The following is a 17,959-nucleotide window of genomic DNA, read 5'->3' on the forward strand; positions in this document are numbered from 1 at the left end:
TTCCCACTTTGAAAACATTTCTTCACCTATAAACGAAGATAAAATTCTCAAGACCTCTAAATATAATAGCGCCATACACTGCACCTCTAGATATAATAGTGCCATACACTGCACCTCTAACTATAATAGAGCCATACACTGTGTCCCTTATTATAATAGTACCATACACTGTATCCCACACACACACACACACACACACACACACACCGTGCCCCCTGTAGATAGTGCCCCCATAGCCCCCCTGTAGATAGTGACCCCCATAGAGCCTCTGTAGATAGTACCCTATATAGAAGCCCCTGCAGATAGTGCCCCACATACAGCCCCCTGTAGATAGTGCCCACATATGGACTCCAAAGCTACAATGCAATAGTGCTAACCACTAAGCCACCGTGCTGCCCTACATATAGCTTCCCCTGTAGATAGTGCCTCACATATAGCTCCCCCTGTATATAGTGTCCCACTTATAGCCCACCCCTGTATACATGTATATTGCCCCACATATATGCCCACCCTATATATAGTGCCCTACAAATAGCTCCCCTATAGATAGTGCTCTACATATAGCCCAACCCTGTATATAATGTCCCATATAGCCCAACCCTGTAGATAGTGCCCAACATATAGCTCCCCCTATATATAGTGCTCCACATCCCCACATATAGACCCCCCTTGTAGATAATGCCACTCACAGTTTTATTAGAAAAAAAAAACAATTACATACTCACATGATCCCTTTCCCGCGCTGTCCGGTGGCAATGCAGACCTGCTCTGTTCTGAGCAGGACTGCTGGAGCTGAACGACGCAAGCGGAGCGATGATGTCATCGCTCCACTAGTGTCATTGAAAGGTGTTGATTGGCAGGGCAGAATGACTTGCCCCAACAATCAGCGCCTTTCAACAATGGAAGTGGTGTGATGACGTCATTGTGCCGCTAGCGTCGTTGAAAGGTGCTGATTGGTGGGGCAAGTAATTTTGCCCCGCCAATCAGCATCATTGTAAGGCGCTCAATGGTCGGGAAGGGGTGGCTATCGCTAGCACCGGGGCCACCTCCGGTGCTAGCGACGCCACCGAGCATTAGAGGGCCCGTGCTCCCGGCCAACAAAAGTTTGAGGCCGGGCGGCGGCGCGGGCCCTGTAGTGGCATTGCTACCTCTATAGCAGTCATAATGGCTGCTAGCGGCGCCTCCGGGCACGGGGTAGCCTTGTCGGCGGGCGGCACGGGCCCCCTCATGCCGTGGGCCCCTTAGTAGCTGCTAAAGTAGTAGTTACGCTACTGCTGATAAGGTAAAAGCCCCAGGTACATGTTGTATTACTGCCAACATTAAGGTTGGTTAACAAATATTGTCTTTATCAAAGTCAAACAGACCTTGATCTGGGACAGAAAAAAAGGAATGAAAAAAAACAGGATATTGCATTCTCAAATTATGAAAATTGATATTCAGGGGCCAAAGTGCAGCTACCAACGATAAGAGCTTATGTACAATTGCCAGCCGGGATCCTAATATCTACTGATAAACCTGCCCGTGATATAACCTTATAAGTATATGCAGTAGTACCTTCTAACTTCTTAGGTGAGTTGTCCTAAAGACACAAAAAAATGCTTACAAGAATTTAGAGTTTTAATTCAAGGAGTGCACTTTTTAAATTCCACTGTAGACTATAGAAAAAAAAATATTAACCACTATAATACTGCCACCCAATTACAAGATTATAAATACTATAATACTGCCCCCTATATACAAGAATATAACTACTATAATACTGCCCCCTATATACAAGAATATAACTACTATAATACTGCTCCCTATATACAAGAATATAACTACTATAATACTGCTCCTATATACAAGAATATAACTACTATAATACTTCCCCTATATACAAGAATATAACTACTATAATACTGCCTCCTATATACAAGAATATAACTACTATAATACTGCTCCTATATACAAGAATATAACTACTATAATACTGCTCCTATATACAAGAATATAACTACTATAATACTGCCCCCTATATACAAGAATATAACTACTATAATACTTCCCCTATATACAAGACTATAACTACTATAATACTGACCCCTATATACAGGAATATAACTACTATAATACTGACCCCTATATACAGGAATATAACTACTATAATACTGCCCCTATATACAAGAATATAACTACTATAATACTGCCCCTATATACAAGAATATAACTACTATACTACTGCTCCCTATATACAAGAATATAACTACTATAATACTGCCCCCTATGTACAAGAATATAACTACTATAATACTGCCTCCTATGTACAAGAATATAACTACTATAATACTGCCCCTATATACAAGAATATAACTACTATAATACTGCCCCCTATGTACAAGAATATAACTACTATAATACTGCTCCTATATACAAGAATATAACTACTATAATACTGCCCCTATATACAAGAATATAACTACTATAATACTGCCTCCTATGTACAAGAATATAACTACTATAACACTGCCTCCTATATACAAGAATATAACTACTATAATACTGCCCCCTATATACAAGAATATAATTACTATAATACTGCCCCCTATATACAAGACTATAACTACTATAATACTGCTCCTGTATACAAGAATATGACTACTATAATACTTCTCTTATATACAAGAATATAACTACTATAATACTGCCCCCTTTATACAAGAATATAACTACTATAATACTGCCCCTATTTACAAGAATATAACTACTATAATACTGACCCCTATATACAAGAATATAACTACTATAATACTGACCCCTATATACAAGAATATAACTACTATAATACTGCCCCTATATACAAGAATATAACTACTATAATACTTCTCTTATATACAAGAATATAACTACTATAATACTGCCCCCTTTATACAAGAATATAACTACTATAATACTGCCCCTATTTACAAGAATATAACTACTATAATACTGCCCCTATATACAAGAATATAACTACTATAATACTGCTCCTATATACAAGAATATAACTACTATAATACTGCCCCCTATATACAAGAATATAACTAGTATAATACTGCCCCTATATACAAGAATATAACTACTATAATACTGCCTCCTATATACAAGAATAACTACTATAATACTGCCTCCTATATACAAGAATATAACTACTATAATACTGCCCCCTTTATACAAGAATATAACTACTATAATACTGCCCCTATTTACAAGAATATAACTACTATAATACTGCCCCCTATATACAAGAATATAACTACTATAATACTGCCCCCTATATACAAGAATATAACTACTATAATACTGCCTCCTATATACAAGAATATAACTACTATAATACTGCCCCCTATATACAAGGATATAACTACTATAATACTGCACCTATATACAAGAATATACCTACCATAATACTGCCCCTATATACGAGAATATAACTACTATAATACTGCCCTCTATATACAAGAATATAACTACTATAATACTGCCCCCTTTATGCAAGAATATAACTACTATAATACTGCCCCTATATACAAGAATATAACTACTATAAGGGCATGCCCAGACGTGGCGGATTTCTTCCGCAACTGTCCCCATCAATGCCGCACAGAATCTGCGTTGCAGATTCTGTTGCGGCTTTGCCTAAAATGAGCATTAAATTGATGCGGACTAGCCGTTGCGTATTGAGGTGAAAGTACTTCCCTTCTCTCCATCAGTGCAGGATAGAGAGAAGGGACAACCCTTTCCCTAGTAAAAGTAAATGAAATTCATACTTACCCGGCCGTTGTCTTGGTGACGCGTCTCTCTCTCGCCATCCAGCCCGACCTCCCTGGATGACGCAGCAGTCCATGTGACCGCTGCAGCCTGTGATTGGCTGCAGCCGTCACTTGGACTGAAACGTCTTCCCGGGAGGCTGGACTGGAGGAAGAAGCAGGGACTTCTCGGTAAGTATGAACTTCTATTTTTTTTACAGGTTGATGTATCTTGTGATCGGAAGTCACTGTCCATGGTGCTGAAACAGTTACTGCCGATCGCTTAACTCTTTCAGCACCCTGGACAGTGACTATTTACTGACGTCGCCTAGCAACGCTCCCGTAATTACCGGTGCACACACGTAGTCACCCGTAATTACGGGAGCCCCATTGACTTCCTCAGTCTGACTGTAGACCTAGAAATACATAGGTCCAGCCAAAATGAAGAAATGTCATGTTAGTAAAACCAATACGCTCCGCAGCACACATAACATGCACATGACATCTGCGGACTTCATTGCAGAATTTTGAATTTCCATTGAAGTCAATGGAGAAATTCCACAATGAGTCCGCAACAAGTCCGCTACACGTCCGCAACAACCATTGTATGCTGCGGACACCAAATTCCACTCCGCAGCCTATGCTCCGCAGCGGAATTGTCCGCAACGTGTAAACAAACCCAACCACAAAGCTGTGGAAGGCAATGGAGAAACATGTACACTGCGGATTTCCGCTCCGGACTGTCCGCAGGGGAATTCCAGAGCAATTCCGTCACATCTGGTCATGCCCTAATACTGCCCCTATATACAAGAATATAACTACTATAATACTGCCCCTATATACAGGAGTTTAACTACTAGAATACTGCTCCTATATACAAGAATATAACTACTATAATACTGTCCCCTATATACAAGAATATAACTACTATAATACTGCTCCCTATATACAAGAATATAACTACTATAATACTGCCTCCTATATACAAGAATATAACTACTATAATACTGCCCCCTATGTGCAAGAATATAACTACTATAATACTGCCCCTATGTGCAAGAATATAACTACTATAATACTGCCCCTATATACAAGAATATAACTACTATAATACTGTCCCCTATATACAAAAATATAACTACTATAATACTGCCACTATATACAGGCGTTTAACTACTAGAATACTGCTCCTATATACAAGAATATAACTACTATAATACTGTCCCCTATATACAAGAATATAACTACTATAATACTGCTCCCTATATACAAGAATATAACTACTATAATACTGCCCCTATACACAAGAATATAACTACTATAATACTGCCCCTATATACAAGAATATAACTAATATAATACTGCTCCTATATACAAGAATATAACTACTATAATACTGCTCCTATATACAGTAATATAACTAACTACTATAATACTGCCCCCTATATACAAGAATATAACTACTATAATACTGCTCCTATATACAAGAATATAACTACTATAATACTGCTCCCTATACACAAGAATATAACTACTATAATACTGCTCCCTATATACAAGAATATAACTACTATAATACTGCCCTCTATATACAAGACTATAAATACTATAATACTGCCCCTATATACAAGAATATAACTGCTATAATACTGTCCTCTATATACAAGAATATAACTACTATAATACTGCCTCCTATATACAAGAATATAACTACTATAATACTGCCCCCTATATACAAGAATATAACTACTATAATACTGCTCCTATATACAAGAATATAACTACTATAATACTGTCCCCTATATACAAGAATATAACTACTATAATACTGCCCCCTATATACAAGAATATAACTACTATAATACTGCCTCCTATATACAAGAATATAATTACTATAATACTGCCCCCTATGTGCAAGAATATAACTACTATAATACTGCCCCTATGTGCAAGAATATAACTACTATAATACTGCTTCTATATACAAGAATATAACTACTATAATACTGCCCCCTATATACAAGAATATAACTACTATAATACTGCCTCCTATATACAAGAATATAACTACTATAATACTGCCCCCTATGTGCAAGAATATAACTACTATAATACTGCCCCTATGTGCAAGAATATAACTACTATAATACTGCTCCTATATACAAGAATATAACTACTATAATACTGCCCCCTATATACAAGAATATAACTACTATAATACTGCCTCCTATATACAAGAATATAACTACTATAATACTGCTCCTATATACAAGAATATAACTACTATAATACTGCTCCTATATACAAGAATATAGCTACTATAATACTGCCCTCTATATACAAGAATATAAATACTATAATACTGCCCCCTATATACAAGAATATAACTGCTATAATACTGCCCTCTATATACAAGAATATAACTACTATAATACTGCCTCCTATATACAAGAATATAATTACTATAATACTGCCCCCTATGTGCAAGAATATAACTACTATAATACTGCCCCTATGTGCAAGAATATAACTACTATAATACTGCCCCTATGTACAAGAATATAACTACTATAATACTGCCCCTATATACAAGAATATAACTACTATTATACTGCCCCTATATACAGGAGTATAACTGTTATAATACTGCTCCTATATACAATAATATAACTACTATAATACTGCTCCTATATACAGTAATATAACTAACTACTATAATACTGCCCCCTATATACAAGAATATAACTACTATAATACTGCTCCTATATACAAGAATATAACTACTATAATACTGTCCCCTATATACAAGAATATAACTACTATAATACTGCCCCCTATATACAAGAATATAACTACTATAATACTGCCTCCTATATACAAGAATATAATTACTATAATACTGCCCCCTATGTGCAAGAATATAACTACTATAATACTGCCCCTATGTGCAAGAATATAACTACTATAATACTGCTTCTATATACAAGAATATAACTACTATAATACTGCCCCCTATATACAAGAATATAACTACTATAATACTGCCTCCTATATACAAGAATATAACTACTATAATACTGCTCCTATATACAAGAATATAACTACTATAATACTGCTCCTATATACAAGAATATAGCTACTATAATACTGCCCTCTATATACAAGAATATAAATACTATAATACTGCCCCCTATATACAAGAATATAACTGCTATAATACTGCCCTCTATATACAAGAATATAACTACTATAATACTGCCTCCTATATACAAGAATATAATTACTATAATACTGCCCCCTATGTGCAAGAATATAACTACTATAATACTGCCCCTATGTGCAAGAATATAACTACTATAATACTGCCCCCTATATATAAGAATATAACTACTATAATACTGCTCCTATGTACAAGAATATAACTACTATAATACTGCCCCTATATACAAGAATATAACTACTATAATACTGCCCCTATATACAGGAGTATAACTATTATAATACTGCTCTTATATGCAGTTGTATAACTACTAGAATACTGCAATCCCTCCCCCCATCCTTTCTCTTCTGATATTCAGTAATCTAGATACAAACACTTCTTATTTCTATATGAACGCTCTTAGTCAGGTGACTGTCAGACGTGTCTCTTTGTTTCCTGGATCGGTGGGTTACCTGCAGTATTTGCCAAATATAAACAGGGCAGGAAATGTCTCATTCACAGGTTTTTAGGAATCATTCATTGCTAGTGGTTTATAGGATATTATGGAGTCTTTTACAATTGGTGTGAATATTTGCATAACAGCAGTAAATCCTGCAAATATTTACTGACTGTTTACTGACATTTTCTCGCAGCACTATCTGCTGAATTACACCTTTTGGCCAAAAGTATGTGGACATTTGACCGACATCCCTTTCCAAAACTATGGATGTACATATGACTTTGGGTCCACTTTCCAGATATAACAGCTTCCACTCTTCTGGGGGCTTTCTACAAGAATTTATGGTGTCTGTGGGAATTTGTGCCCATTCATCCAGAAGAACATTTGTCAGGTCAGACAGTGATATTCGAGGGAGAAGATCTGACTCACAATCATCATTATAATTCATCCCAAAGGTGTTAGGCTGGGTTCACACGTGGCGGAATTTCACTTAAATTCCGCTGCGGACACTCCGCAGCGTTAATCCGCAGCGGAGCCGTTTCTGCATTGACTTCCACTTCTATTTAGAAGTGTTCGTTTAGACGATGCGTAACATTCCGCTGCGGAGCATAGGCTGCGGAGCGGAATTTGGTGTCCGCAGCATGCTCTGTCTGTTGCGGAGCAGTGGCGGACTCATGGCGGAATTTCTCCATTGACTTCAATGGAGATTCTAAGTTCCGCAATGAAGTCCGCAGCTGTCATGCACATGTTATGTGTGCTGCGGATGCGTCTTGCTTTTTTGCCATGACATTTCTTCATTCTGGCTGGACCTATGTATTTCTAGGTCTACAGCCAGACTGAGGAAGTAAATGGGGCTCCCGTAATGACGGGAGCGTTGCTAGGAGACGTCTGTAAATAGTCACTGTCCAGGGTGCTGAAAGAGTTAAGCGATCGGCAGTAACTGTTTCAGCACCCTGGACAGTGACTACCGATCCCAATATACAGCAACCTGTCAAAAAATATAAGTTCATACTTACCGAGAACTCCCTGCTTCTGTCTCCAGTCCGGCCTCCCAGGATGACGTTTCAGTCTAAGTGACAGCTGCAGCCAATCACAGGCCAAGCACAGGCTGCAGCGGTCACATGGACTGGCGCGTCATCCAGGGAGGTCGAGCTGGATGCCGAAAGAGGGACGCGTCACCAAGACAGCGGCCGGTAAGTATGAAATTCGTTTACTTTCACTAGGGAAAGTGCTGTCCCTTCTCTCTATCCTGCACTGATAGGGAGAAGGGAAGCACTTTTCCCGCAGTCCGCAGCAGCTAGTCCGCATCAATTTACTGCAGATTTTGTGCAGATCCGCAGCAGAATCTGCAACGCAGATTCTGTGCGGCATTGATGCGGACAGTTGCGGAGGAAATCCGCCACGTGTGGTCATGCCCTTAAGGTCCGGGCTCTGTGCGGACACTACAGTTCCTCCACAACAAACTCCTCACCCTATGTCTTTATGGATCTCGCTGCGTGCACTGGGGTGAAGTCATGCTAGAAAAGAAAAGAGGGCCAAACCCCAAACTGTTACCATAAAATTGGAAGCTACAATTGTGACAAGTGTCTTTGTATGAAGGCGAGTCTGAAAGAGACAATAGTGGGTGAATACTGTGAGGAGGTTGAAACCTTGTGGGTGGAACTAAAAAGGGAGGTAAACACTGAAAAAATTACTTTTGGTGTAATCTATAGACCCCCCAATATAACTGAGGAGATGGAAGGTCAGATATATAAACAGATGGAGCGGGCTGCACAGGCGGGTACTGTAGTGATAATGGGAGATTTTAATTTCCGGGATATTTATTGGTGTCATGGTTCAGCTCCAACTGCAAAGGGGAGACATTTCCTCAACCTGTTGCAGGAAAATTTTATGGGCCAGTTTGTGGAAGACCCGACTAGAGGTGAAGCTCTGTTGGATCTGGTCATTTCTAATAATGCAGATCTTGTTGGGAATGTCAATGTTTGTGAAAACCTCGGTAACAGTGATCATAATATAGTTACATTTTACCTATACTGTAAAAAACAAACGCAGGCTGGGAGGGCAAAAACATTTAATTTTAAGAAAGCCAATTTCCCCAGGATGAGGGCTGCAATTCAGGATATAGACTGGGAAGAACTAATGTCAAATAATGGGACAAATGATAAATGGGAGATTTTCAAATCTACTTTGAGTTATTATAGTGCAAAATTTATTCCTACAGGTAACAAGTATAAACGACTAAAATTAAACCCCACATGGCTTACACCTTCTGTGAAAGGGGCAATACATGACAAAAAAAGGGCATTTAAAAAATACAAATCTGAGGGTACAGCTGTAGCCTTTGTAAAATATAAAGAGCTTAATAAAATCTGTAAAAATGTAATAAAATTAGCAAAAATACAAAATGAAAGGCAGGTGGCCAAGGATAGTAAAACAAATCCCAAAAAATTCTTCAAGCATATAAATGCAAAAAAGCCCAGGTCTGAACATGTAGGACCCCTAGATAATGGTAATGGGGAGTTGGTCACAGGGGATCAAGAGAAGGCAGAGTTACTAAATGGGTTCTTTAGCTCTGTATATACAACAGAAGAAAGAGCAGCTGATGTAGCCGGTGCCAGTGCTGTTAATATATCGGCTGATATACTGAATTGGATGAATGTAGAGATGGTCCAAGCTAAATTAAATAAAATAAATGTGCACAAGGCCCCGGGACCAGACGGGTTACACCCTAGAGTTCTTAAAGAGCTTAGTTCAGTTATTTCTGTCCCCCTTTTCATAATATTCAGAGAATCTCTAGTGACTGGCATAGTGCCAAGGGACTGGCGCAGCGCAAATGTGGTGCCTATTTTCAAAAAGGGCTCTAGGTCTTCCCCGGGTAATTATAGACCAGTAAGCTTAACATCCATCGTGGGGAAAATGTTTGAGGGGCTATTGAGGGACTATATACAGGATTATGTGACAATAAATAACATTATAAGTGACAGCCAGCACGGTTTTACAAAGGACAGAAGTTGTCAAACTAACCTAATCTGTTTTTATGAAGAGGTGAGCAGAAGTCTAGACAGAGGGGCCGCTGTGGATTTAGTGTTTTTGGACTTTGCAAAAGTATTTGACACTGTCCCCCATAGACGCCTAATGGGTAAATTAAGGACTATAGGTTTAGAAAATATAATTTGTAATTGGATTGAGAATTGGCTCAAGGACCGTATCCAGAGAGTTGTGGTCAATGATTCCTACTCTGAATGGTCACCGGTTATAAGTGGTGTACCCCAGGGTTCAGTGCTCGGACCACTATTATTCAACTTATTTATTAATGATATAGAGGATGGGATTAATAGCACTATTTCTATTTTTGCAGATGACACCAAGCTATGTAATATAGTTCAGACTATGGAAGATGTTCATGAATTACAGGCAGATTTAAACAAACTAAGTGTTTGGGCGTCCACTTGGCAGATGAAGTTTAATGTAGATAAATGTAAAGTTATGCATCTGGGTACCAACAACCTGCATGCATCATATGTCCTAGGGGGAGCTACACTGGCGGATTCACTTGTTGAGAAGGATCTGGGTGTACTTGTAAATCATAAACTCAATAACAGCATGCAGTGTCAATCAGCTGCTTCAAAGGCCAGCAGGATATTGTTGTGTATTAAAAGAGGCATGGACTCGCGGGACAGGGATGTAATATTACCACTTTACAAAGCATTAGTGAGGCCTCATCTAGAATATGCAGTTCAGTTCTGGGCTCCAGTTCATAGAAAGGATGCCCTGGAGTTGGAAAAAATACAAAGAAGAGCAACGAAGCTAATAAGGGGCATGGAGAATTTAAGCTATGAGGAAAGATTGAAAGTATTAAACCTATTTAGCCTTGAAAAAAGACGACTAAGGGGGGACATGATTAACTTATATAAATATATTAATGGCACATACAAAAAATATGGTGAAATCCTGTTCCATGTAAAACCCCCTCAAAAAACAAGGGGGCACTCCCTCCGTCTGGAGAAAAAAAGGTTCAAGCTGCAGAGGCGACAAGGCTTCTTTACAGTGAGAACTGTGAATCTATGGAATAGCCTACCGCAGGAGCTGGTCACAGCAGGGACAGTAGATGGCTTTAAAAAAGGCTTAGATAATTTCCTAGAACAAAAAAATATTAGCTCCTATGTGTAGAAATTTTTCCTTCCCTTTTCCCTTCCCTTGGTTGAACTTGATGGACATGTGTCTTTTTTCAGCCGTACTAACTATGTAACTATGTAACTATGTAACTATGTATGACACTTTAAAGGGAAAGTGTCACTAGAAAAAACATTTTTTTTTTTTAGTTAAACAGTTAGTGTGTAGGTGATTAAACATTGTTCTAATTTTTTTATTTTTTTCACGAGTCAGGAAATATTATAAATTAGATTGTCATTTATAATATTTCCCAGCTCTGGTCACTAGATGGAGCAATTCCCAAAATTGCAGCATTGCATGTGGTAAAGCAACCACATTGCTTTATGCTGCAAAATTTGAGAAGACACACTCGCTCTAGTGAGCTCTCAGAATCCCCCCTCCTTTATCCTGGCTAGTGCCGGGAGAAACGAGGGGATTGAATGGTCAAACCTCCTACATTGTGTGTCGCCATTTTTTGAGCTAACACACAGTGTAGTAGGTTTACATACAGTAGTAATCACACACTAAAACACGAACATACACAGACCTAACTTACCTGCTCCTGCCCCCGCCGCTCACTCCGGTCCGTCCGCTCCGTCTGCTACCGCCGCTCCAAGTGCACAAGTCCGGAAGCTGCGACCGGAAGTAGTAATCTTACTGTCCGGCCGCGACTTCCGGTCTACAGGAAAATGGCGCCGGACGGCGCACAGTTCTATTTGGACTGTGTGGGAGCGGCGCATGCGCCGTTCCCACACAGACGGCATACAGCATAGTGGATGGAACGGGCCCCATTCGCATTCACTATGGGACTGTATGTGCCGTATTCCATGTCTGTATGTGTCGTTAATCGACACATACAGAGATGGAAAAAAAAATGGCAGCCCCCATGGACAAGAAAAAGTCAAAAAAATAAAAAAGTAAAACACAAACACACAAATAAATAAAAAAATGTTTAATAAAACACTAAAAGCAAATTGGTCTAAAAAAAAATTTTTTCGTTACACTGTTCCTTTAATAGAAATAAGGAGAAAACCCCGAAAATTGTGGCAGACCATTACCCCAGAGTCCTGCTCCTGATTCAGTGATGACGTGATTTACATCACTCCAGCCGATGCTTGGCATTGTGCATGGTGATCTTAGGCTTGTGTACAGCGACCATGGAAACCAATTAAATGATGGTCCACACGCACAGTTCTGGTGCTGATGTCACTTCTAGAGACAATGTGAATATCTATAGTGAGAGATACAACAGAGGCTAGGTGTTATTACGCTTCAGAACTCGGTAACTCCACTTTGTAAGTTGGCGTGATATACCGTTTTGTGACCGAGCTGTTGTTACTGCTCTAAGTTTTCTACTTCCCACTTACAGGTGACCAGGGCAGATCTAGTAGATAATAATAGCACTTACAGGTGACGGGGACGGATCTAGCAGATAATTATAACACTTACAGGTGACCGGTGAGCAGATCTAGTAGATTTATAATAACACTTACAGGTGACCGGTGGGCAGATATTTAGATAATAATAACACATTTGACGGAGACAGATCTAGTAAATAATAATAGCACTTACAGGTGACCGGTGAGCAGATCTAGTAGATAATAATAACACTTACAGATGACCGGGGCAGATCTTGCAAATAATAATAACACTTACAGGTGACCAGGACAGGTCTTGCAGATAATAACACTTCCATGGGACCGGGCAGACCTTGCAGATATTAATGACACTTACATGTGACCAGGCAGATCTTGCAGATAATAATAAGGCTGGATTCACAAGAGCATGTTCGGTCCGTAAAGGACGAAACCTATTTCGGCCGCAAGTCTGAACACACTGCAGGGAGCCGGACTCCTAGCATCATAGTTATGTACGACGCTAGGTGTCACTTCCTCTCCGTGGAACTACTGTCCCATTCTGAAAACATGATTACAGTAGGGGACAGGCAGGGTCTCCTAGCATCGTACATAACTATGATGCTAGGAGCCCGGCTCCCTGCAGTGTGTTCGGTCCGGGACTTGCAGCCGAAATGCGTTCCGTCCTTTACAGACCGAACATGCTCGTGTGAATCCAGCTTAACACATACAGGTGACTGGAGGAGATCTTGCAGATAATAATAACAACACCTACAGGTGACCGGGGCAGATTTTGCAGATAATAATAACACTTACAGGTGCTCAGAAAGATCTAGCAGATAATTATAGCACTTACAGGTGACCGGGGCAAATCTAGCAGATCAGACATTTTTATCAAAGCTGCACCGCTATTCTTCCCGTCAATACGACAAACACCACAACAGAACCGATGGACCTTCAATATGGTTCGTTAAGCATCGGTCGTCCCTATCATATGTTGGATCCGGCACTAATTTTTTTTTATAAATGATTACAATTTTCAGTGACAGACAGGGGCATATACAGAAATTGTGGGCCGCATGGCAAAACTCACTGAGAGATCAGCCAAATCAACCACTTACACCAGGTGGTAGCGGAAGTGACATGTGAGCCACTGCTAGATTTAAAAAAGATAATTTCCGCCGTTCCCTCTTTGGAGCCAAAACTCTATGCTGACTAATTCCAAAATATATCTGTAAGAGCTCCACATCTCCTGCCTCGATACACACAGTCATAGTGTTATATAAAAACAATTCTATAAATATAATATGAACTGTATACATATTAAAATTCTGGCTGCCTACAGCCACCACTAGGGGGAGCTAGAATCAAACTTAATGTGCCTGTATAAATCATTATACAGGGATCTCCCCTTTCTCATGACTGTAGGCGAATGCTGAGTCAGGAAACAGTTCTCCCACAGCAAACACATGGCCGGCCTTTGTAGTGATTACGCTGCTAATAATGAACGTCCCATATCAATAACTGAGCGTTTCGGCCGCTATACAAGTTACATGGAATTCCCCTTTAAGGTAATTTCATGAAATATAGAAATTAACATGCTGTGTCTCAACAAGCACTACAAGACGATGAACACAGCAGAGATGTGCATGTCACGCGGTTTATCTGTGCTGACTCGATTTGTGACATGACATTACATCACATAGTTGTGATCCCAGGTGTGTACAGGACAGGTATACGATCAGCGTCTCACACACAGGTGCTGCAGACGTGCCCGTCCTCACACACATTGTGAGTCACCCGCACTCATGTTACAGTCATTCATGTTCAGTTTTCATCATGTTGTTGCCCAGGAATCTGTTGAATGTCCCTTTAGAAGGTCTTATATGGAAAGTAGTCACCGACCTGTGATCTTCTGCACGTTTCAACCTCTCACATAATTTCCAATTAAATGCGTCAGAGCCGTGAAGTGCAATCTGGAGTAAGATTTCAACATTTTTAGGAAATTTCAACCTAAAATGACTGATCTGATCAAGCAGAAATGCTAAAGGGAACCTGTCACCTCTCCTGACATGTATGTTATAGTAGATAATTGTATTCCCCATGAAATAACCATTCTGGAACTCTACATTGTACCGTTCCTCTGTTATTCCTCCTAGAAACGGATGAATTAATTGATGAATGGGTGTTACCAGTTGGGGGTGTGTCCCTACGCAGACTGACACTGTCCAATCAGTGCTAGCAGAGTGAGACTGAGTGGACATGCCGCTGTGACAAGAGAAATGGTAACACCAAGTTGTCAATTTATTCTCACATTTCTAGGAGGAATAACAGAGGGACGTAACAATGCAGAGGAGGGAATTTGCTAAGACTGGCATTTCATATGCTAGACATGAACAGATGTCCGCTGGAGTAAGATGCACTCAATTTATTAAAAACGCCTCTTAATAAATTTGGCGCATCTTGGGCTCTCCGTGCACCGCAAATTGAAATCTAGATTTCTGCTTTCATTTCCACCAATTTCTGTCGTAAATTATAGTAAATCTGTTGGGCTGCAGATGACCTCCCCCTCTCCCACTAAGACCCACCCACTTTAAAAAAAAAAAAAAATGTCGAAAGTGGAGCAGATTTAAAAAAAGTTGCACGTTTTTGTGCAGAACAGATGTACGCCAGGCTGTTTCCAGCCCGAAAATTTGCGCAAATCGCTTAATAAATTTTCCCCATAGTTCTAAAAGAAGATGATCCAGAATTTTGAATTTATGGGGAGAACAAGTATTAGTATTACGGTCCGTAATTACAGACCTATTAATTTCAATGGCCGACAGACACCTTCCCGTATATTTATGGGAAGGTGTCCGCGGCGTAGAAACCTTCCGTAAAAAAATAGGCCCCATGCACACGCAATGCGGATCAATGGACGGACACATTCATTTCTATTACTCATAGACACCTTTCTGTATATTTATGGGAAGGTGTCCGGGCCGTAGAAAGGCCCCGCAAAAAATAGGATATGTCTTATTTTTTGATTTTACGGACTGTGCTCCCATACTTTACGGGGGCACGGCCTGCAAATGTGGGTGAGACAGTGGCTGTCCGTAGCCGTAATCACGAACCGGGATTATGGCTACAGCCGTGTGCATGGGGCCTGAAGCAGCACAGATCTCTCTACTGTTCTGATAGTTTGCTACAATGTGTCAGAGCAGGTAAAATGTTTAGCTGACAGAGGATTGTGTGGACTAAATCAAATTTTAATATACCCTCAGCTGTGAGAAGTATTTGGTCTGTACAGGTTTTCAGACTGACAGCAAGCAGAAATCTTGAAAATGGAAAGGAATTAAACTACAAAGTATGTTAAAATGTTGCAGAACTTTTTTAGTATGCCACAATGATGTTTCTTTATGAAAAATAATACTGGCAGCCTGGTAATGCTAGGCTCCCGTTATATGAAATAACTTGACATAAAGAGGTAGCAGAGCTGAGTTTGTCACTTTATGGCCATATCGCAATGTATAATCTGGGCACATGGTAGGTGGGGGCCCTATTACAGATATTGCATTAGTGCCCAGGAGTTTCAAGTAACGCCCCCTCTCAAATAAATGTGCACCCATTTAATAGCTGGAGACCCCACTGTGGCGTCCTTATGCCATCATAGGACACATGGAAAAGCGTTGTCCCCCTTTAAGTTCAATCCTTGCTACATTTGCGCAGTACGAACATATGGGCTCAAAGATAACTTTCTAAAAACTACGTAGGATGAATTAATTTGTGGGACTGCCTGTTAAATTTATGCCCTCTAATTTCCAGAGACATCCCATAAAAGTTACCCACAACCCGTTTCAGGACTATGGGCCCATATTACATAGTGCCCAAGTGTATGTCACAAAGCGCTTGAAGTTCTACTGGTTCATCCAAAGGAACATGAGGACAAACCACCGCTTATCACGATGCTGATTACAAAATACTGGGGAATTTGGAGCAGGAGGTGCAGTTTAGTGCCAAGGTCCGCCTCCCCTCACCCCCAAGGTCTGCCTCCCCTCGCCCCTCATGGTCCGCCTCCTCTCACCCCCCATGGTCTGCCTCCCCTCACCCCCATGGTCCGCCTCCCCTCACCCACCATGGTCCGCCTTCCCTCACCCCCCATGGCCCGCCTCCCCTCACCCCCCATGGCCCGCCTCCCCTCACCCCTCATGGTCCGCCTCCCCTCACCCCTCAAATTCTGCCTCCCCTCACCCCCCATAGTCCACCTCCTCTCACCCCCCATGGTCCACCTCCCCTCACCCCCTATGGTCTGCCTCCCCTCACCGCCCATGGCCCGCCTCCCCTCATCCCCAATGGTCCGCCTCCCCTCACCCTCCATGGTCCATATAAATATGATGTAACCTGACTCTAGTGGATATTTTTTAAAGCTTTACAGCTACTGAGGGGCAATTATTTTTTTACATTGCTCAGAGATTTTTTTTTGAACAAACATATAATCAAATTTCTTACTGAAGTCCATACTGCTTCTTATGTATAAATTGTTGGTCCAATCTAGTTGCAAGGATTTTGGCAGGGCCAGTAATAGGGGATGTCAAACTGGAAAATTATCCAGGGTCCCCAAACATGGACACAGCAGAAACAAACTAAAAACACCCCGTATTAAGTGTCAGATGATGGCGCTATTATTTGGGAATTGAATTGCAGCATTATATGAAAACGATATGGCAGTATTATGTGGTGCCTTTAAATGGACACTAACTTTTTACAACTTATACTAATCTAAGGCTATGTTCACACGCTAAAGTAAAAACGGCTGTAATACACAGAGCTGTTTTCAAGAGAAAACAGCCTCTGATTTTCAGCCGTTTTTAAAGCATTTAATGTTTTTTTAATGCGTTTTTTGGAGCCGTTTTTGGAGCTGTTTTTCTATTGACACAATGTATTTTTCTTTCAAGCGGCCGCATAAAAAAAAACCCCATCTGAACGAAACACAGTTTTTCCCATTGAAATCAATGGGAAGATGTTTGGTGGCATTCAGCTTCCATTT

Source organism: Rhinoderma darwinii, chromosome 5 (genome assembly GCF_050947455.1).
Source record: "Rhinoderma darwinii isolate aRhiDar2 chromosome 5, aRhiDar2.hap1, whole genome shotgun sequence".
NCBI lineage: Eukaryota > Metazoa > Chordata > Amphibia > Anura > Rhinodermatidae > Rhinoderma > Rhinoderma darwinii.